Source organism: Acomys russatus, chromosome 17 (genome assembly GCF_903995435.1).
Source record: "Acomys russatus chromosome 17, mAcoRus1.1, whole genome shotgun sequence".
In the NCBI taxonomy this organism is placed as follows: Eukaryota; Metazoa; Chordata; class Mammalia; order Rodentia; family Muridae; genus Acomys; species Acomys russatus.
This window is the reverse complement of record NC_067153.1, coordinates 10,558,923-10,583,366: the sequence shown is the minus strand read 5'-3', so window position 1 is coordinate 10,583,366 and position 24,444 is coordinate 10,558,923.

Here is a 24,444-nt window from a genome sequence, read left to right as displayed (position 1 = left end):
ATACCTTGTATCCTATCAGATCACCATGCTCTTAGGCTGCAATTCAACAACAACAGAAATAACAAAAAGCCTACACGTTTGTGGAAACTAAACAACTCTCTGCTAAATGACACCTGGGTCAGGGAAGAAATAAAGAAAGAAATCAAGGAGTTTCTGAAATTCAATGAAAATGAAGAAACAACATACCCAAATTTGTGGGATACATTGAAAGCAGTGCTAAGAGGAAAATTCATAGCACTAAGTACCTTTAAAAAGAAATTGGAAACATCGCACATAAGCATCTTAACAACACAACTGGAAGCCTAGAAAAAAAAGAAGCAGAAACACCCAAGAGGAGTAGACGCCTGGAAATTATCAAACTCAGGGCTGAAATTAACAAATTAGAAACTAAGAAAACAGTCCAAAGAATCAACAAAACCAAAAGCTGGTTCTTTGAGAAAATCAACAAGATAGACAGACCATTAGCCAAACTAACTAAAGGCAGAGAGACAGTATTGAAATGAACAAAATCAGAAATGAAAAGGGAGACATAACAACAGACACTGAAGAAATTCAAAGAATCATAAGATCCTACTTTGAAGGCATATACGCCACAAAATTTGAAAATCTAAGGGAAATGGACGATTTTCTTGATCAAGTTCACTTGCCAAAGTTGAGTGAAGAACAGATAAACAAGTTAAATAGTCCCATTTCCCCTACAGAAATAGAAGCAATCATCGATGGTCTCCCAACCAAAAAAAGCCCAGGGCCAGATGGTTTCAGTGCAGAATTCTACCAGACCTTTAAGGGCGAGCTAATACCGATACTCTTCAAGCTACTCCAAAAGATAGAAATGGATGGAAAATTACCAAATTCATTCTATGAGGCCATAGTCTCATTGATACCTAAACCTCACAAAGACTCAACAAAGAAAGAGAATTTCAGACCAATTTCTCTTATGAACATAGATGCAAAAATACTAAATAAAATACTTGCAAAACGAATACAGGAGCACATCAAAGATATCATTCATCATGACCAAGTAGGCTTCATTCCAGGCATGCAGGGATGGTTTAATATACGGAAATCCATCAATGTAATCCATCATATAAACAAACTGAAAATAAAAAACCACATGATTATCTCCTTGGATGCAGAGAAAGCATTTGATAAAATTCAACACCCATTCATGTTTAAAGTTTTAGAGAGATCGGGGATACAAGGCACTTTCCTCAACATAATAAAGGCTATATACAGCAAGCCAATAGCCAAAATCAAAGTAAATGGTGAGATACTCAAGAAATTCCTCTCAAATCGGGAACAAGGCAAGGCTGCCCACTCTCTCCATATCTCTTCAATATAGTACTCGAAGTTCTAGCCAGAGCAATAAGACAACAAAAGGAGATCAAGGGTATCCAAATGGGAAAGGAGGAAGTCAAATTATCCCTCTTTGCAGATGATATGATAGTGTACATAAGTGACCCTCAAAACTCCACCAGAGAACTCCTAAAGCTGATAAACACCTTCAGCAAATTGGCTGGATACAAAATTAACTCAAAAAAGTCTGTAGCCTTCCTATACACAAATGACAAGCTTACAGAGGAAGAAATTAGGAAAACCACACCCTTCACATTAGCCACAAGCAATATAAAATATCTAGGAGTTACCCTAACTAAGCAAGTGAAGGACTTGTATGAAAAAAATTTCAAAACTCTGAAGAAAGAGATTGAAGATGACCTGAGAAGATGGCGTGATCTTCCTTGCTCATGGATCGGGAGAATTAACATAGTAAAAATGGCCATCCTACCAAAAGCAATCTACAGATTCAATGCAATCCCTATCAAAATAACTACACAATTTTTAAAAGACATTGAAGTTCAATTCTGAACTTCATATGGAAAAACAAAAAACCCAGAATAGCTAAAACAATCTTGTACAATAAAAGATGCTCCGGAGGAATCTCCATACCTGATCTCAAACTGTACTATAAAGCAATAGTACTTAAACAGCATGGTACTGGCACAGCAACAGGCTGGTTGATCAGTGGAATAGAATCGAAGACCCAGATATGAATCCACACACATATGGTCACTTGATTTTTGACAAAGAAGCCAAATCCATTCAATGGAAAAAGGATAGCATCTTCAACAAATGGTGCTGGTCTAACTGGAGGTCTATGTGTAAAAAAATGAAACTGGGCCCATATTTGTCACCTTGCACAAAACTCAAATCCAAGTGGATTAAAGACCTCAACATAAAACCAGAGACACTAAGCCACTTAGAAGAAAAAGTGGGAAAGAGCCTGGAACATATTGGCACAGGAGACAACTTCCTGAACAGAACACCAACGGCCCAGGCCTTAATGTCAACCATTAATAAATGGGACCTCATGAGGCTGAGAAGCTTCTGTAAGGCAGGAGACACTGTCAAGAGAACAAAGCGACAGCCTACAGACTGGGAAAAAATCTTCACCAACCCTACATCTGACAAAGGTCTAATATCCAAAATATATAAAGAACTCAAGAAATTAAACACCACCAAACCGAATAACCCAATTGAGAAATGGGGCTTGGAACTAAACAGAGAATTCTCAACAGAGGAGTATCAAATGGCTGAGAAACACTTAAAGAAATGCTCAACCTTCTTAGTCTTCAGGGAAATGCAAATCAAAACAACTCTGAGATTCCATCTTACACCCATCAGAATGGCTAAGATCAAAAATTCAAGCGACACCACATGCTGGCGAGGATGTGGGGAGAGAGGAACACTCCTTCATTGCTGGTGGGAATGCAAACTAGTGCAGCCACTTTGGAAATCTATCTGGTGCTATCTCAGAAAAATGGGAATAGGGCTTCCTCAAGACCCAGCTATTCATCTCCTTGGAATATACCCAGAAGATGCTCCAGCACACAACAAGAAAATTTGCTCAACCATGTTCATAGCAGCCTTATTCATAATAGCCAGAACATGGAAACAGCCTAAGTGTCCCTCAGTAGAAGAGTGGATAAAGAAACTGTGGTACATATACACTATGGAATACTACTCAGCTATTAAAAACAAGGAATTCCCGAAATTGTGGATAAATGGATTGAGCTAGAAATGATCATAATGAGTGAGTTAACCCAGAAGCAGAAAGAATCAAATGGTATATACTCACTTATATCTGCATACTAGCCCAAGGGGCATGTCCCACGAAAGCCTTCACTTACCAGGAAACTGGGACAGAGGGGAAGGCATCCTATTGGGACTCTAAATGAGAGACGCATGGGAGAACAGCAAAATAAAAGGATCCAGAGGGTCCTAGAAATCTACAAGTAGAACAATATGATAGGCAGATTTGGGCCCAGGGGTCCCGCTCAAACTAAGGCACCAGCCAAGGACAATACAGGAGGTAAACTTTAAACCCCTTCCCAGATCTAGCCAATGGTCAGAATATTCTCCACAGTTGAGTGGAGAGTGTGATACGACTTTCTCACATACTCTGGTGCCTCACATTTGACCATGTCCCCTGGAGGGGGAGACCTGGTGGCACTCAGAGGAAGGACAGCAAGTAGCCAAGAAGAGACTTGATACCCTATGAGAATATATAGGGGGACGTAATCCCCCTCAGGAACAGTCATAGGGGAGGGGAATAATGGGAAAATGGGGGGGGGGAGGAATGGGAGGATACAAGGGATGGGATAAACATTGAGATGTAACAAGAATAAATTAATAAAAAAAAAAACAAACAAAAAAAAAATAAAAAAAATAAAAATGTTAAAAAAAAAAAAAAAACAAAGCCTACAGGACTCATGCTGAAAGGAAGCACCAACTCAACCTGAGTAGAGGGAGAGGGCAGAGTTACAAAGATAAAAGCTCAGTGGAATTTTAAGTATGTATGATAGAGCAATTTCTCTAATAACTAAATGTATGAAAGATTTTGCGTGTGTGTGTGACACAATACAAGAGAATAAAAACATTTACATATTATATCTAGTATAAGAAAACATTTGGACTGGGATTTAAAACTAGTGATATCTTGACTGTTGACCAACATTTGAGCTGGGCAAAGAATATTTACACATAGATGTGAGAATTAAGTGACTTCTAATTACCAAATTATCTTGACAATAGTCTACATGGGCTCCAATCTATCTCATCTCTTCTAGGAGTGGCGGCCATTTTCTCCAGAAAGACACTATCTGGTCTCTTCTCACAGGCTTTTTTTTTTTTTTTTTTCATATTTTCACAGCACTCACGGTGCTTAACTCAGAAAAGCATTTATCGTTTGTCTTGTTCAAACCTTTGTGACAATATTAGCTCCATAAATCTATCATAATGAATCACCACAGACTGGATGGCTTAAACAGAAATGTGTTATCTCATTATTTGGAAGACTGGAAGTGTGAAATCAAGGTGGCAACAGGATCAGCCTTCCCACTGAGGCCTGTCAGGTAGACACTTGCTTCACTTTTTAAACCTGTGATGCCTGTAGGAAACTTATATGCTCTTTGGTTTATAGATTTGTAACTCTGATGTCAGCCTCCATTGTCACATGGCCACATTATCCCTCACTTTATAAGCACACCAATCACGTCACCCACTCTTTGTTAGTAGGAACTAATTTTAATTATTTATATCTAGAGGGACCCTGGAGGTTAGGACTTCAATATATCATTTTTGGTGATAAGGAAAGGAGTCACAATTCAATTCATAATAACAAATATCATTTTAAGCTTTCTGTTCTGTCCAATTATCTCATTGCCAAGAACACATATCGTATTCAATAAAAGATTGATAAATGCATGAACCTGGGAGCAAGACTGGACTAAGAGACCTGTATGCTCTTTTTATAAAAGTAAATTCAGATAAAGACAACGGAAGGCTACATTGCAGAATTCCAAAGCTCTTACAAGTCTACAGATGTTTCTTCTGTTCCAATATTAGTTCCATTTCAGCTTTTCAGAAACAGCCAGATAAGAATTCAAGGACCAACTCACAGTAAAATTCTTAGACTAATCCTATTTTACTCTAATAAATAGTATATTGATAAATCTGCAACAATTATTTGAAGCTTTAGGGAATTTTGAGGGCTTTTGCCTTTCTAGCTTTAAGACTTGTTTTGGGCTACACAAGAGTGGGGCATAGGATCCATTTCAGCTATAAGCCTGACATCTTCTGTCAGATAAAGGGAACTGCAGAAAGTACCAGAAGGGAAAATGAGTGTGTCATTCTGCAATTAACTCTTAATCCCAGAAAACAGAAGGAAAGGTAATTTGTCTGCAGAATTACAGAAATCTTATTGCATATAGAACTATTCATTAATTTTTAAATAATATTTTCATTAAATCTTTTAAGATTTCTTTTGGTATAATTTGATAACATTTGCCCATAACACCTCCCAGATCTACCTAACTTTGTGTTATCTTTGTCTTAAAAACAAAAACAAAAACCAAATCAAAATTGTGTTACTTGAATACTTCCGAGTGTGTGTATGCTCTGGATTGCAGTAGACCTCCAGGGTCAATATCTTTAAATAATATTAAATCTTTCTGTCCCAGCAGTATGAAAGCTGTTGCTAGTTGTTATTCTCTAAAGAAAGAATTTGGCCTAAAAAGAATATTAATCTACCTAGATTGCGAGGGCAATGGTGGCACGAAGCTTGTGTGGAAGTAACCAACCAATGTCTAATTCAACGTAAGGCCTCGTCCACAGGATTGAACTTATACCTGAAACTGCTTCGGCGACCAAGAACCAGAGACCACACAGTACAGACACCTAGAGAAAAATGAAATGTCTGGGAAAAAGCAGTAATAAAATGATTCCTAATGATAGTCGGCTTCATTCGTAGATCAGTGCCTTGTTCACTCCTCATCAGAGTAACTTCTACCTGTCGCCAATGGAACAGAATCAGATACCCACAGTTAAACATCATGCTGAAAACTGAGATGTCTTTAAAGACTCCATCAGCCTCTCTCCTCAGATCTCAGGAACCATATAGAAGAGGAGGCTGAGGAGCATGAGAGGCAGAGGGGAGGGAGGAGAGAAAGAGAACATGGCCCTTTAAATCAACTGAGCAAAGTTCATATGAACTCTCAGAGCCTGAACCAGCAAGCACAGGGCCAGCACGTGTCTGCACCAGCACCTTTGCATATATTTTAAAGATTTCAGTTTAGTATCTTTACAGAACTCCGAGTGTGTGAACAAACATGTCTCTGATTCTTGTACCTTCTTTTAATGGCCCTTTCTTTCTGTTGGTTTTATTTGTCCAACTTCAGTGTGATGGCATTTGTTTCCTCTTATATATATATTTTTAATGTTTTGTTATTATCTCTTAGAAGCCTATTATTTTCTAATGGGAGACAGCAAAGGTGTGGATCCAGATGAGAAGGGAGTTGGGGGGAAGCTGGGAGGCGGACAGGACGGGCAAACTGCAATCAGGATATATTATATTAGAAAGAAATCTATTTTCAATAAAAGAGAAAAATAAACAACAATAAACTTTCTTCAGTTTTTTTTCTAAAGCATCTTAAGTGTTGGAGATTCTACCTCTATTCTGTATATGTTGAGGCCATTACAGGTATTAGGGAGGAGGCTTTTCATATGAGAGATGACTGCAAGTTTAGGCTTTGTGTGGGTACCATATTGGGCATTTTTATAGTGAAACTATACATTTCTACTTTCAACTCCTAGTGTGTGCAAGGCAAGACTGCTCAACGACAGCCAAAAGTGATATCTCCTTAGCAAATACTGGAGACTACATTTGTATGCCAGTATAATTAATTGTCTTACTCATAAAACACATGTAGGTCTATAAAATTTACGGCATCATGTTACAATGTAATAAATTAACATTGATTTCCATCAACTTATGAAAAATTCTTAAAGATTGTCATTTTGACTGTGACAAGTGAGGTTGGAGGAAGATTACAGAAGACCAATCGTGTAGAACTCATTCAGAAGCATTGGGAGATCTGTGTCTACGACTTGTCACTGACAACATTTCTTTCTTTATTCCTTTCTTTCTTTCCTTTTTTGTTTTTGTTTTGTTTTGAGACAGGTTTCTTTCTGTATCCCTGGCTGTCATGGTCTTGTGGTGTAGACCAGGCTGGCCTCAAACGTATAGAGATCTGCCTGCCTCTGCCTCTCTGAGTGCTGAGATGACAGGTGTGCGCACCACCACACCGGGCTTCTTATTCATTTTAGTAAAAGCTAGACCTTCAATGCTGGCCAAAGTGCAGGGACTTTAATCTAAACGCCTTTTCCATAAGCGCACTCAATATGATGGCAGGAGTGTCCGAGGTTGTTCAGTGAAAAGAAGCTTTAGTTAGAGAAGATAGACCTGAGGCTCTGGGCTGGGAACTTGCGTCATTAATACAGCTATACTTGTTATCTGTGTGTCCTAGTTTGCTTTCTATTCCTGTGATAAAGGACATGACCCAAAGCCACATGCAAGAAAAGAGTTCATTTAGTTTATATTTCCCTGCCATAGTCCATCACCAAAGGAACTTAGTACAGGAACCTGGTGAAAGGGACAGCAACAGACCAGTGAAGATTGAAGGATGCTACTTACTGACTTATTCCTGTGGCATGCTCAGCTTGTTTTGCTCAACTTATATTATTCAAGACCCCTGCCCACACATGGCACTCCATACAAAGGGATTGGCTTCACCCATATCAATCATTAATTAAAAATGCTTTTACAGACTTGTCTTCCAGCTAATCTGATGGAGGCATTTGGTTCAATTGAGGCTCCTTCTTCCCATATGACCCTAGATTGTACCATGTTGACAAAAAAGTGACATACACATATTTCTGATTGTTTTGTGGTTCTTCTTGATTTAGGTAGTTTATTGTATATATGTGTAATAATATAAATGTATGTATATGTATATGTAAAAAGTTTAATAAAAATTGTAAAGAAAATGTGGCATTGAAATTATTGGGTTTTTCTGAAATTGTTCCTTAGCACTGAACTGAGTAAAATACATCTTTAATCCTGTAGGAAGTAAAAAGGACAACTTATATAATTAGCTTGTCTAGATCAAGATGATGCTGATCTAAAGTTTTTTCATCTTTGCTTTTGTAAGAGCTGACATTTAAAATGTGCCCAGAAATCCAAATTAACAAATGGACAAAATAAGGGAAGAGTTGTCATACTGAGAACAGTAGGAAAGGGACCTAAAGGTGACAATATAATCAAAAGGAAAAGAGAACCCAGAGAGAGATGTGGAGCACGGATGAGACGGAGAGATTCAGAAAGGAGGAGAGTACAGTGACTTTTCACCTCTTTCCCGTGGTAGTGATTAATCTCGATGTTGACTTGATTGTACCTAGAATCAGCAAGAAGAGATGTGCCTATGAGTGTGTCTATGAGGGTGATTTGGGAAGGGGCTAAGGAGGGCATGTTACCCTCCCTCAGAGTTGGTGACACCTTATATAAAGAAGTCTGAGAGAAAAGCAGTGCTGCTTGCTTACACACCCTCAATGCCCATTGGATTCTTGTACAGTTCACCATGGGCTGATGAGCACCAGTCCTCCGGGAATTCTCCGGGCTTCAGTGTCAGATAACACCCAGACTTATAGACATGGCAGCTAATGGGCTCTTAATGTCTCTAGTGTGTGGATGGCCAATGTTAGACTCCCAGCCCCTACTGCATCTAGTAAATATTAGTGATTAATGCTAATTTTATATATCTTTAATATATGTCATTATATAATAGATAGTATATATGTAATATATATTTCACTGGCTTTGCTCCTCTGCAAAATTCCAATACCCATTTTCTTTGTAGGGAAATAAATAAAAGTGTATTTTCTGTATGTATGTGTATGCATCTCTCTCTCTCTCTCTCTCTCTCTCTCTCTCTCTCTCTCTCTCTCTCTCTCTCTCTCTGTGTGTGTGTGTGTGTGTGTGTGTGTCTTTGGTCTTGGATAACAAATAATACCTTGGAAAGCACTCAGTGTTCCTTCTTATTCTGTCTGTACTCAGACTGCCCATAATTTAAGTTGAATACAAATAACAAGCCAGGATTTTATCTCAGAATTGTAGAGCAAACCAAGGAGAATTAGAGTGGGTTCTGAAGTCCTTCTCCTTTCTGTCAACAAGATAGTGACTTCTGCTCTTGGTATTGGTTAACAATATAGTATGTCTACATATGCTTTTTTTTCAAATCAATGTTAAAAATGATCTCATACTTGCTGTATATTCAGAATGATATAAAGATTTATGTTACATTGCTGGCAAGTGTTTCTCATCATAAAAGGTTGGCATTATGTAGTAGTAGACACCGAGCCTGATGTTAAATTAGAATCTGACAGCAATAGAAGAATAGCATTCATTATGAAGCCAAAGGCTAATGAAACACTTTTGCAAATTAGTTTTGTTAAATATGAGTTCTCCTTCAAAATTTCTAGAAATTGGTACACAGCCTATGCAATTGTTTGAAGGTAATAGGCTGTCTTTGCATACTTGGATTATAAGTTTTCTTAGAAGAGGTCTGTTTTAAGCAGCAAATACAAATATATTTTTCAAGATACTATCTTAGTATATAATTTAACTTAAATGGAAAATGGAAAATGCGTTTAACGATCTATTTTAACAACTTTTTGATTGTAAAATAATTATTTCTCTTATTTATAAAGTTTTAGAAAACTGTAATTCAGTGTGAAATACTTTAATATGGTTTTAGTAAACTCATTATGCTAAAATCCATTAAGAAAATACAAATTCTTATGTTAACCGCATTAAGAGTGCAATTAAGTGTGTATAATACAATCAATAGTAGTTTATATATACCTTGAGAGCTAGAGTAAGTAATATCATAGCGCTCCTACATTCCCATTTTTAAAAATAAATCTTCAGCAGAAAAGTACTACCTGAAATCACAAGAATTGCCAAAAGCAAGAAAAATAAAAATCAGAAGTCACATCTAAAACACTCACTCCTAGGAATAAGCCAATAGAAAAAAAAATAAATAACATAATGTTCACTGAATGAAATAAAAGCTGACAAAAACCAAATGCTTGGCATTATATTTAACCTCCTTTGTAGTCCATTGAAGTGAGGGTCCAATGATGTACAGAGATGATCACCCACCTTGAACATAGTAATGTTGTAGTCCATCACAGGATGGACTGTCTCACCCCAGAGCCAAAACCAGAATGGCTAGATAGTCTGAAAGGCACATAGGGTAACTCAACTATATCGTAGTTATTCAGCATCTGTTTAGAAGTTGTTAATTCTGCAGTAATTTTAGCTAAATGTATAGTTATGTATGTATATTGACTTATTAAAAAGTTTTGATTAATATTTATGGAGTGAACAATCTGTGCTAGGTCCTGTACTATGTCATGGATATAGAAATGATCTATCAGGAGAAACAAACAATATGATAACAGGTTTTGACAATTGTAAAATACGACAGTAAGTGCATATCGTTCAATCCGGCTTTTATGTCAACTCACACAAGCTGGAGTCATTTTAGAAAAAGGAAACTCAACTGAGAAAATGCCCCCCACCAGATTTGCTTGTGAGCAAGCCTGTGGTGCATTTTATTCATTGATAATTGATATGTCCAGCTGACAGTGAGCAGGTCTGCCTTTCGGTGGGTGGTGCTGAGTAGTGTAAGAAAATGGGCTGAGCATGCCATGTGAAATAAACCAGTAACCATCACTCCCACTTCTAGTGGCTTGGTCCTAGTTAGTGATACTGTTTGTGAGGAATTAAGAGATGTGGCTTTGGTGAAGTAGGTGTGACCTTGTTGGAGGAGTTTTGTCACTTGGGTGGGCCTTGAGGTGGGTGAGGGACAGGGTGGGAGGGTTTTGCAAGGACCACCCTGGACTGGCAACCAGCTGCTGCAGGGTGAACTTCCAGAGCCACAGTGCACTGCTCAGGGACGGCTGGGACACTAGCCCCCTCCTCCCGTGTCACAGGACTCAGCTCTCATGGAATTCCAGGCTGAGGGAGCCAGACATGCCAGATATGCTGTGCTTTCCCTCCCCCCTTTAATTATGTCTCTGCTATAAAAACATGACCTCATTAAAATCCTAACCCCTGCTCTTATCCCTAAAATTGTACTCTCTAACTCTTTTTTTAAAATTTTTTATTAATTTATTCTTGTTACATCTCAATGTTTATCCCATCCCTTGTATCCTCCCATTCCTCCCTCCCTCCCATTTTCCCATTATTCTCCTCCCCTATGACTATTCCTGAGGGGGATTACCTCCCCCTGTATATGCTCATAGGGTATCAAGTCTCTTCTTGGCAACTCTAACTCTTAAAAATGAAAATCCTCTCTGATTTTTTTTTCTGCTCTTGGAAAAAAAATAACCTTAAGATTACACTGTATGATTTGTGTAATGGGTATGTTTCGAATCTAAATTCAAACTCTCATTTAGACAAGATGACATAAAACAATGTTTATAAAGCTTCTTAGTCATAATTAACTCTCTGTTTATCTTCATTTAGACTAAGAAACCAATAAGTCTCTCTTTAAATTGATATAGATACATATTTCCAGCCCTGGAAACTGTGATATGCTAATTCTAGAGACATTCATTTGTTTATAATGTTAGAACTTAATTACTATGCTCTAGTATCATTCTCAAAGGTTAAAAATCACTGCCTCAAATATGTTTAGCCTTGTTTTTGCTAATCTGTAATATAACTTTAAACTTTTATAGCTTATGGACTTTTTATAAATTAAGTCATACAAGAAACGCTTATGTTCTCTGTTTATGGGCTATGTTTATGTTTTTTTTTAAAGTTCCAACTTAACAGGGATAAAACCTAAAGTCCTTGTCTTTAATGATTAAGATTACTTATATTTTCAAGGTCAAACATAAAATAAAGTTACAGCATTCTGTTTCATATTTACAAGATATAATTTAGAGCAGATAACTAGATACAGATAAAGATTGCTTAACTCAAATATGCTAATGCTCAAGCTTGTCAAAGATCTGCTAAATATGGCATTTAACATGTGTAAGTTTATTATAAAAAACAGATTTCCAGATCCTAACAGTAGTTCCACAAGGTCTCTGAGAAGATTCTTGGTACAACTGCAGATGACTTCAACCCTGAATGCGAACTGAGCAAGACTGCCCCCATTGTCACAGCCTCAACTGTGGACAAACTGGAAACCTGGAGAGTTATTGTCTCACATTCCTGAAAATAAGGTGAGGTCAGTCTTTCCCATGTTTTCCTTCCACAGAAACAGCCTCTCATCCTCTGTGCCTGATGGCCATACTGTCTCTGCCAATGGTACCATGTTGCCACAGGCGCATGGAACAACTGCTAGGTAGTGGACTATGGACTGACTAGTCGTCTCTGCCATTTGTATTAATATATAGGTTCATTTTGATTACAATTTATCCTTCTCAGGTCTCTGATCACATCTACAGCTAAACTACTGGTAGCTTGATAGCTAGAGAACAGGCAATTAACTCCTTAACCCAGAGTGATCTGCCATGTTAGTTCAGTAGTCAATTCATTAGCTAGTTAAAGCTGCTAAATACTAGATCTCTTGTTTAAAAGTCATACAGTTTTGCCTTACTCACAGACCTCATGTTAAAGATAAAGAGGCTTCAGATGCCTTCTCAGCCCCCTTCATATGCAATGGACCAGACCTTTCTCAAGCTTCGCTCCTGAGCTAGTACTGTCAGGTCTAGCTACAGTCTACCTTATTACCAGACTTAGAAGACACTTCTCAGATACAACCTTTTACCATTCTTTTAGTTATAGGACAGTGACTGCTCATAGCAATTTCACCTATGTCTCATGGTAAGTGATTAGATAAGGACACAGAAGTTTAAATTAAAAACGTAAGCTTCTAAGAAAGTACTTGACGATCTGAGAAGGTGTTTAAACATTGACAAAGGCAGGCTGTAACAGTCAGAGGGTCTAAAGGGTATTTTAAGGGATGCTGTATAGTTAAAAATGCTTCAGATTTCTTCCGGTTGCTATGCTATTGTTGTACGAACTGCTCAGAGCTTTGGCCCTAATCAGTGGAGCTCTGATTTGTTAATCTAACTATGGTTAAAACATTCCACTGTATGATCCACTATCAAGTTCCTAGCTCAAGATTTTAAATTTCCTTTTGTTTGCCTTTTAAATATAGACTTAAAATGTTTTCCATTGTGCTCGAATTATACACATCCAGTCTTCTGGATAGAGGGAAGAAGCCCCTCTTTCATGATGTGTACTGATGCTGAAAATTAAGATCAAATGAGCTTTGGCCCTTCTGCTCTACAGGAAGTTTCTGTCCTCCTCATGTCACACTGTTTCGCAGATGTCAGAAAGATCCATAAGGCTTCTGCCTTTCCTAAGGTCACCTCAGAGAGTATTCATGCTTTCAACTCATTACCTCCCCCCAAGTCTCTGCTATGCTATAACACAAAAATATATGTCTACTGCCTTTTCCTACAATATGTATTTCACTTCAGATTGCAAACAATAGTGATGCTAACATGTTTAAAATGTGTCTCTTTTTGCAAGCAACAGGAAATCCACATGTCAGGTCAAATGGGATCGAGATAAGTATGGCCAATCAACAGCTTACGTTACCCACCTCTTGCCTATCTCAGAAAGTGGGATTCCTCCCTCTTTCCCCTGTTTTGGGACCCTCCCCCAACTATCTGACTGCTCCCAACACCAGCTGATTGCTTACTGCCATATTTGCCAACCTACATCCAAACCCTTCATCTAGGACCTTCTTCATTGAGTGAGATCTCCCTCAACCAGCATGGTTCCATCTCCCTCTCTCTCTCCTCAGAGTCCAAAATCTTAGAGCCAGGGGACCCTCTATGCTCTGGCCATGCTCTTGGTCTCTGACCAGTGTCTAGGAGGTGCTGGAACAGATTGCACCGATCTCATCCAGTCAACCTTGCTCAGGGAGAAGTCCATCTCCCCATTAGGACAGTCAATTGCCTTCTTTCCAGGCTCCTCTGGGATGCCTTCTGGAGAATTTCAAATCCCTGTCCCCATATTAAGATCTTCTAAGTTTACATGCCTCTGCAACCAAACTTGGACATATCTAAAAGGAGACCTTTCAATTACTGCCACCAATTGGGTTAAAAAAAAAAAAAAAAGATGTTCCCCATGTTCAAGCCTTTTCTTTTCTTTTTTTTTTAATTAATTTATTCTTGTTACATCTCAATGTTTATCCCATCCCTTGTATCCTCCCATTCCCCCCCCCCATTTTCCCATTATTCCCTCCCCTATGACTGTTCCTGAGGGGATTACGTCCCCCTATATATTCTCATAGGGTATCAAGTCTCTTCTTGGCTACTTGCTGTCCTTCCTCTGAGTGCCACCAGGTCTCCCCCTCCAGGGGACATGGTCAAATGTGAGGCACCAGAGTACGTGAGAAAGTCGTATCACACTCTCCACTCAACTGTGGAGAATATTCTGACCATTGGCTAGATCTGGGAAGGGGTTTAAAGTTTACCTCCTGTATTGTCCTTGGCTGGTGCTTTAGTTTGAGCGGGACCCCTGGCCCAAATCTGCCTATCATATTGTTCTACTTGTAGATTTCTAGGACCCTCTGGATCCTTTTATTTTGCTGTTCTCCCATGCGTCTCTCATTTAGAGTCCCAATAGGATGCCTTCCCCTCTGTCCCAGTTTCCTGGTAAGTGAAGGCTTTCGTGGGACATGCCCCTTGGGCTAGTATGCAGATATAAGTGAGTATATACCATTTGATTCTTTCTGCTTCTGGGTTAACTCACTCATTATGATCATTTCTAGCTCAATCCATTTATCCACAAATTTCAGGAATTCCTTGTTTTTAATAGCTGAGTAGTATTCCATAGTGTATATGTACCACAGTTTCTTTATCCACTCTTCTACTGAGGGACACTTAGGCTGTTTCCATGTTCTGGCTATTATGAATAAGGCTGCTATGAACATGGTTGAGCAAATTTTCTTGTTGTGTGCTGGAGCATCTTCTGGGTATATTCCAAGGAGTGGAATAGCTGGGTCTTGAGGAAGCCCTATTCCCATTTTTCTGAGATAGCACCAGATAGATTTCCAAAGTGGCTGTACTAGTTTGCATTCCCACCAGCAATGAAGGAGTGTTCCTCTCTCCCCACATCCTCGCCAGCATGTGGTGTCGCTTGAGTTTTTGATCTTAGCCATTCTGATGGGTGTAAGATGGAATCTCAGAGTTGTTTTGATTTGCATTTCCCTGATGACTAAGGAGGTTGAGCATTTCTTTAAGTGTTTCTCAGCCATTTGATACTCCTCTGTTGAGAATTCTCTGTTTAGTTCCAAGCCCCATTTCTCAATTGGGTTATTCGGTTTGGTGGTGTTTAATTTCTTGAGTTCTTTATATATTTTGGATATTAGACCTTTGTCAGATGTAGGGTTGGTGAAGATTTTTTCCCAGTCTGTAGGCTGTCGCTTTGTTCTCTTGACAGTGTCTCCTGCCTTACAGAAGCTTCTCAGCCTCATGAGGTCCCATTTATTAATGGTTGACATTAAGGCCTGGGCCGTTGGTGTTCTGTTCAGGAAGTTGTCTCCTGTGCCAATATGTTCCAGGCTCTTTCCCACTTTTTCTTCTAAGTGGCTTAGTGTCTCTGGTTTTATGTTGAGGTCTTTAATCCACTTGGATTTGAGTTTTGTGCAAGGTGACAAATATGGGTCCAGTTTCATTTTTTTACACATAGACCTCCAGTTAGACCAGCACCATTTGTTGAAGATGCTATCCTTTTTCCATTGAATGGATTTGGCTTCTTTGTCAAAAATCAAGTGACCATATGTGTGTGGATTCATATCTGGGTCTTCGATTCGATTCCACTGATCAACCAGCCTGTTGCTGTGCCAGTACCATGCTGTTTTAAGTACTATTGCTTTATAGTACAGTTTGAGATCAGGTATGGAGATTCCTCCGGAGCATCTTTTATTGTACAAGATTGTTTTAGCTATTCTGGGTTTTTGTTTTTCCATATGAAGTTCAGAATTGAACTTTCAATGTCTTTAAAAATTGTGTAGTTATTTTGATAGGGATTGCATTGAATCTGTAGATTGCTTTTGGTAGGATGGCCATTTTTACTATGTTAATTCTCCCGATCCATGAGCAAGGAAGATCACGCCATCTTCTCAGGTCATCTTCAATCTCTTTCTTCAGAGTTTTGAAATTTTTTCATACAAGTCCTTCACTTGCTTAGTTAGGGTAACTCCTAGATATTTTATATTGCTTGTGGCTAATGTGAAGGGTGTGGTTTTCCTAATTTCTTCCTCTGCAAGCTTGTCATTTGTGTATAGGAAGGCTACAGACTTTTTTGAGTTAATTTTGTATCCAGCCAATTTGCTGAAGGTGTTTATCAGCTTTAGGAGTTCTCTGGTGGAGTTTTGAGGGTCACTTATGTACACTATCATATCATCTGCAAAGAGGGATAATTTGACTTCCTCCTTTCCCATTTGGATACCCTTGATCTCCTTTTGTTGTCTTATTGCTCTGCTAGACCTTCGAGTACTATATTGAAGAGATATGGAGAGAGTGGGCAGCCTTGCCTTGTTCCCGATTTTAGAGGAATTTCCTTGAGTATCTCACCATTTACTTTGATTTTGGCTATTGGCTTGCTGTATATAGCCTTTATTATGTTGAGGAAAGTGCCTTGTATCCCCGATCTCTCTAAAACTTTAACATGAATGGGTATTGAATTTTATCAAATGCTTTCTCTGCATCCAAGGAGATAATCATGTGGTTTTTTATTTTCAGTTTGTTTATATGGTGGATTACATTGATGGATTTCCGTATATTAAACCATCCCTGCATGCCTGGAATGAAGCCTACTTGGTCATGATGAATGATATCTTTGATGTGCTCCTGTATTCGTTTTGCAAGTATTTTATTTAGTATTTTTGCATCGATGTTCATAAGAGAAATTGGTCTGAAATTCTCTTTCTTTGTTGAGTCTTTGTGAGGTTTAGGTATCAATGAGACTATGGCCTCATAGAATGAATTTGGTAATTTTCCATCCATTTCTATCTTTTGGAGTAGCTTGAGAGTATCGGTATTAGCTCGCCCTTAAAGGTCTGGTAGAATTCTGCACTGAAACCATCTGGCCCTGGGCTTTTTTTGGTTGGGAGACCATCGATGATTGCTTCTATTTCTGTAGGGGAAATGGGACTATTTAACTTGTTTATCTGTTCTTCATTCAACTTTGGCAAGTGAACTTGATCAAGAAAATCGTCCATTTCCCTTAGATTTTCAAATTTTGTGGCGTATATGCCTTCAAGTAGGATCTTATGATTCTTTGAATTTCTTCAGTGTTTGTTGTTATGTCTCCCTTTTCATTTCTGATTTTGTTAATTTCAATACTGTCTCTCTGCCTTTTAGTTAGTTTGGCTAATGGTCTGTCTATCTTGTTGATTTTCTCAAAGAACCAGCTTTTGGTTTTGTTGATTCTTTGGACTGTTTTCTTAGTTTCTAATTGTTAATTTCAGCCCTGAGTTTGATTATTTCCAGGCGTCTTCTCCTCTTGGGTGTTTCTGCTTCTTTTTTTTCTAGGGCTTCCAGTTGTGTTGTTAAGATGCTTATGTGCGATGTTTCCAATTTCTTTTTAAAGGCACTTAGTGCTATGAATTTTCCTCTTAGCACTGCTTTCAATGTATCCCACAAATTTGGGTATGTTGTGTCTTCATTTTCATTGAATTTCAGAAACTCCTTGATTTCTTTCTTTATTTCTTCCCTGACCCAGGTGTCATTTAGCAGAGAGTTGTTTAGTTTCCACAAACGTGTAGGCTTTTTGTTATTTCTGTTGTTGTTGAATTGCAGCCTAAGAGCATGGTGATCTGATAGGATACAAGGTATTATTTCAATCCTCTTGTATCTGTTTGAGGCTTGCTTTGTGACCTACGATGTGATCAATTTTGGAGAAGGTTCCATGGGGTGCAGAGAAGAAGGTGTATTCTTTCTTGTTTGGGTGAAAGGTTCTATAGATATCTGTTAGATCCATTTGACCCATGGCATTGGTTAATGATGTTATTTCTCGGCTTAGTTTCTGTTTCAATGACTTATCCTTCAGTGAGAGTGGGGTGTTGAAGTCTCCCACTATTATTGTGTGGGGATCGATGTGTGGTTTAAGCTTTTTTAGGAGATCTTTTACATATGTGGGTGCCCTTGTATTGGGAGCATAGATGTTCAGAATTGTGATGTCATCTTGGTTGACTTTACCTTTGATGAGTATGAAGTGTCTTCCTCATCCCTTTTGATTAATTTTGGTTGAAAAGTCTATTTTGTTCGATACTAAAATGGCTACACCTGCTTGCTTCTTGTGACCATTTGCTTGGAATATTTTTTTCCAACCTTTTACCCTGAGGTAATGCCTTTCATTATGGGTGAGATGTGTTTCTTGGATGCAGAAGAATGTTGGGTCTTGTTTATGTACCCATTCAGTTAGTCTGTGTCTTTTTATTGGAGAATTGAGGCCATTGATGTTGAGAGTATTAATGACCAGTGACTGTTAAGAGTCTTAATTTTGATGTTGTTTCCAGTCGAGCGTTTGTGTAGTTGGTTTTTGCCATGGATAGTTATCTATTTCCTGGGTAGTTTTGGTTGTAGCTTGACCCTTTGGGATGGAGTTTTCCTTCTAGTACCTTCTGTAAAGCTGGGTTGTGGATAGGTACTGTTTGAATTTGTTTTTGTCATGGAATATTTTGTTTTCTCCATCAATGGTTATTGATAATTTTGCTAGGGTAAAGTAGTCTGGCCTGGCATCTGTGTTCTCTTAGGGTTTGCAGGATCTCTGTCCAGGCCCTTCTGGCTTTTATGGTCTCTGCTGAGAAGTCAGGTGTAATTCTGATAGGTTTACCATTAAATGTTATTTGGCCCTTTTCCCTTGCAGCTTTTAATATTTTTTCTTTGTTCTGCATGTTTTGTGTTTTGATTATTATGTGGCGGGCAGTTTTCTTTTCTGGTCAATTCTATTTGGTGTTCTGTAGGCCTCTTTTATGTTTATAGGCCTCTCTTCTTTAGATTGGGGAAATTTTCTTCTATGATTTTGTTGAGAATAGTTTCTGGGCCCTGGATTCTGATGTCTTCTCTTTCTTCAATGCCTATTATCCTCAGATTTCTTCTTTTCATGGTGTCCTTAATTTCTTGGATGTTTTGTGTCAGGAGTTTTCCAGATTTGGCATTTTCTTTAATGGTTGATTCAATATCTGTGATTGTATCTTCTAGCCCTGAGATTCGTTCTTCCATCTCTTGGATTCTGTTAGAAAAGCTCACCTCTGTGTTGCTCGCCTTCTTCTCTGAGGTCTCACGTTCTCGTTTTTCTTCTGTCTGTGTGTTTATCATTGAATCCATTTTCATTTTCAGATCTTGAACTGATTTTTTGATTTCTTTCATCTGATTTTTTTGTATATTCCTAAGTTTCTTCCATTGCCTCTTTATAGGTCTTCAGAGCTTGAAACTGTTTTAGTTATTTCTTTCATCTGGTTGTTTGCATTTCCTGCAATTTTTCCAGTTCCACTCTATGTGCTTCTTTATGTCTCTCACCTGTTTGTCTGCGTCTTCCCTGCATTTGATTACGAATTTATTTGTTTCCTCCATTATCATCCTCATTACTAAGGATTTGAGGTCATTTCTTGTATTTCCGTTGTATTTGAGTTCTCTGGGTGGTTTTCTTTGGGATAGCTGGAAACTGGAGACTGCCATGTTGTTTTGGGGTTTTTTGCGTATGCTTTTTCGTTGTCCTTTAGACATCTTGCCGTCTTTGTTTTTGTTGGGTAGCTTCCAGAGTTGAATGGAGGGTGTCTGACGATAGATTCACTTGTTTTCTTACGATTTCCCTAGGCTGCGAGCTCAAAGCTTCACTGGTGTGGATGTTAGGAGGTTAGCCCTGTTGTTCTGATCTCTCACAGCAGTGATCCTCAGTCCCCCTCTGCTGTGGATCCTGCAATTGTTCTGGGTCTCTGAATGAGCGTTGGGTCAGGCCAAGGTATCCACAGCCTTCTGTGTTCCCTGCCAAGTCCAGCCAGGAGACACTGGGACCGAACCACGGCAGAACTCAGCTAGATTCTCAGGGCCTGAACCGTCTGCCAAGCTCAGCTAGGGATTTTGGGCCCAAAATGCACACAGGGTCCAGCCAGAATTTTTGGGCTGGACTACGCACCAAGCTCCACTAGGGCCTTTTGGCCCAAAGTGCGTGCTGTGGTCAGTTATTGACTCAGGGCCCGAACTGACCACCAATCTCAGCCAGGAATTCTGGATTCAAACTGCACACTGTGTCCAACCAGAGTCTTAGAGCTGGTGGAACCGAGAGCTCTGTCCAGCCTGTGCCACAGCAGGAGAACTGCGGCTGCTCTGAGTTAGCGCCAGTGGTGGAACAAGTGCTCCGCCCGACTGTGTCACCGCAGGGGAGCTGCGCTGAGCTGAGGTGGTGCCTAGGATGGAACCTGAGCACGTCACCAAGCCTGCGCCACAGCAGGAGAACTGCGGCTGCTCTGAGTTAGCGCCGTGGTGAAACCAAGTGCTCCGCCCAGACTGTGTCACCGCAGGGAGCTGCCGCTGAGCTGAGGTGGTGCCTAGTGTGGAGCAGCGTGCTCAACTAAGCCTGCGCCACAGCAGGGAGCTATGGCCACGCTGAGTTAGTGCCTCAGGCAGAATTGTTTGCTGGGCCAGGCCAATACCCGGACTCTGGGCCGAACTGTCGCCGAGTCCAGTCTGGGTCCAAAGGCTCACGCGACCCAAATCCTGCCCCGAGTCCCTCTCCCGCAGCAATTCCAACCAGCCACCACACCAATCGCCTCCACCGGAAAGGCTATGAGCTTGCAAACCTCAAGCCGCCGCTGCTGGTGCCGCTGTGCTGCTGCCTTGCCGCTGCCGCTCCGATCAGAGAAAACCACACTCCTCCCGTGTGCAGGGGCACGCTAGGTCTCCGCACCCTGGTCCCTCCGAACCGTTGAGCACTCCTGCTGCCGTGATGTTTGGACCTCGGTGTTCCTGGCTCAGAAATCTGTGCAATTCCCTGAATTGTTCACTGGAGCCTCCAAACGCGGTCCACACTGCTCGCCGCCATCTTGGATCTCCGCCTTTTCTTTTCTTGGCTCCAAAACTTCTTTCTTCCAAAAATTTCAAATGTACACCAAAAAGGTATTTTCTCCCTAACCTATTAACTTTGTCTTCTGCCCACATATATGTTTCTGAATTCTGCCAGATTTCCTATATTCAAGAAAGTGCCAGAGCAGCTACATACACACAGGTGCTCCAGTCCAGCGTCACAGATCATGTCAGCTGGACCTGCATTGTCCCTCCTCACTGCAGGTGTTCTCAGACCCTGGACAGCAAATATAACAGCCTGCTCTTCCTGGACTTGACTCCCTTTTGACCCCCTGTTGCCACCCCACTGTCAGCAGGAAGCAGTCAAAGATGACTGATTTCTTTAGCCCTTACTGATTTATTATCAGCAATAAAGCTAGAATGATGTGCGTCAGACCTGGGATTCTCCCAGCACTTCTTGGTCGCTCTCTATCTGCTGCAGGACATGACTGACATACCCTGCCCTCTACCCTAAACTTTCCAGGGCAGGGGCTTTCCTTCCTCTTTACCATCTGGAAACTTTGTTGCTCTTGCTCCCCCCCTCTCTGTCTCTCCCTGTCTCTCTCTCTGTGTCTCTGTCTCTGTCTGTCTCTGTCTCTGTCTGTCTGTCTGTCTGTCTGTCTGTCTGTCTGTCTGTCTCTCTCTCTCTCTCTCTCTCTCTCTCTCTCTCTCCACTCCTTGCATAGAAGCTAAGAACTGCTTCCAATGAACCTATATTTATATACTTTAACTTACCTCACACAAAAAAAACAGTCCAACGTCCTCATTGTCACCTCACCACCCCTCCCTAGTTTCTCATTTTGTAATTAAAGGAAAAGGGTGGAATGTTGGCATGTGGATAATTTCACCAGCCTGCCTCTCTAAGCTGTTATGATGTCATCGCCTGCCTACATGGCAGACTATAAAAAGAAAAATGGCCACCTCTCTCTATCACTCTCTTACATCTCTTGCTCTTTCTTTAAGGAGTGCTCTCTCTCTCTCTCTCTCTCTCTCTCTCTCTCTCTCTCTCTCTCTCTCTCTCTCTCTCTTCCCACCTCTCTTTCTCTCTACTACTGTTCTTCTGTCTCTGTCTCTTTCTCTCTACCCTCATGGCCCACTCAGAACCTAACTCCACCCCGCTTCCTTTCCCCAAATTAACATCTCCATATTCGTATAGGTTGTGCGACATCTTATTTTGAATCATTACAGCTTATCCTTCAGGAGCTGTGCCCTGAGTTCTTGGGATTAAAGGTGTGGATACAAAATCTGGTTTATGCAGTGTTGGATATTAGACCCAAGGACTAGAGCATCCCACTGTAATGTAAGCAGTCATCTGATTTAGTGCTTTGTTTTTGAAAGACTGTGGATACAAGCAGATGAATTAAAGTTATTGTCTATCTTCCTTTTTCTTTTAAAAAACAATTTATTCAGATTACATTACAATTATTATCCCCTCACCTATATCTTCCCATTCCCCCTTCCTCCCCGACCATATGATCACAGCCTATCAGGTCTCATCCTGGTAGCTGGCTTCCCCTTCTTCTGAGTGCCACCAGGCCTCCCCACCAAGGGGACAGATGTGATCAAATAGGGGGCACAAGAGTTCATGTCAGAGGCAGTCGCTGCTCTCCACACAAATGCGGAGAATGCACTGTCCATTGGCTAGATCTGAATAGGTTATTGACAATCTTTTACCACTAATTTGTGTTACTCATTTTGATAATTTTCAGTATTTGATAATATTTCAGCATCAGTAAATTTCAGATAATTTCCATTTGTGCTTCATTTTTATTTTCCTCAGTAGCTAGGCAAACTTTATTAAATTTACATCAAATAACAACATGTGATACTGTTTTGTGTGTGTTTTTTTAAAAATCAAGTTAAGACCCTAGTCTGCCACAGATGCTTTAGACCCAACAGCATAACTTTAGATATGTACCCTTAGAGGTACATGTAGAACCCATAATTCTAATGTGGAAATAATGCTGGCATGAAGATGCTTATCCCTGTCTCTTTCTGTACTTAGAATCTAATGTTAACAATAAAATCATTGAGAAATAGAACATGTGTGTATTGTGTATGTATGCATTACACTTTTTACACTTAATGTTGACAATTTTCTATCTAAAATAGCTATAATACCTACACTTAGAGCAGTTCAAGGAGGATCTTGTTTTCCATGACATTTCTCTAATTGCTAAGCTTCCCACAACACAACTATATTTTTATATCTTTGCTGTCTTTGGAAAATCACATCAACAACTGCTATGCCTTACTCTTAAATCATCATCTGATAATTTTATAATTTAATTATTGACTCATCTGCTTGTCTTCCCTGTGGAAATAGTGCCATGTCCACACCTTTACAAAGGGCTTGAAAAAGCAATTCCCTGAAGTTACTCCTGCTTTTAGGATTATCATTTACTTTCACTAAACCTTTGTTAGCAGCATAACATCTTATTAACTTACAACCTATATTTTGGGAAACTAATACAAAACCAACCAGTTTTCTTCAAGCTCCTACTCCATCCATTCTTCCCCTGCACAGATGTGTAGTTGGCGAATGCCATGCTGAAGAAGCTGCAGTGGGAAAGCGAGCTTCCTAGAGACGGCCCGCCATTCTGTGCAGCTGCAATGGGTGCACCTTGGAGAGGTATAGACCCAGGGGCTTTGTCTTCAGATTGCTTCGTGCTGCTGATGTACTGTCGCATGTTTGTCATTGCTGTACTCCTCATATATATGGCATGGTGTGACTGGGTGTGGGGAGACACTCACTGCCTGCAGTCTGGCCTGATTCTTTCCTTGGTGACAGCCCACTCATTGGGACAATTTTCCTGAAGATCAATATGAAGATGGGCCCTCATAAAATAATATTGTTTGGGTGGATTAATGATTTAATAGAATTTAAATAGTTTTAGAAAGTTGGGTTAAGATGTTTTTGTCAGTGGCTCTGATGTAGAAAATCTTGCAGAAAAGTAGACGCTTAGTAGCTGAGCTGGGGACTTATTGAGGTTAGGGAGCAAGAGCAACACCTCAATTAGCGCTGGTTAATGTGAATCTCTCGCTGAAGCTGATCTAGTGATGATTAATTTCTTGTACCCATTTTCCCCTCAGCTTCCTGATATGATTTAATAAAAACAGTTAATGAGTAAATGTGCACCTTGAAGATTTAAAGTAGAAATGGATGATTATTTTTATATGAAAGTTTAGATCTGTGATTATTCTAAGATGTTTATAAGATTACTTTTAAAGATAATTGATTCTTTGTAACTGCAAATTGCATCCTGCCTGTAAAAAGAAACTGGCTGAAAAAGCTACCTTGATTGTTTCCACTTTGTTAATCTATAAAAAGTTGTTTAGTTACAAATATATGAGGGTTCTTGGGAATAATTTGTTTTTCACCCATAATATGTAAAACATTTGATCATGTGAGGGCATTGGGAACAATTTTTTCTACATACA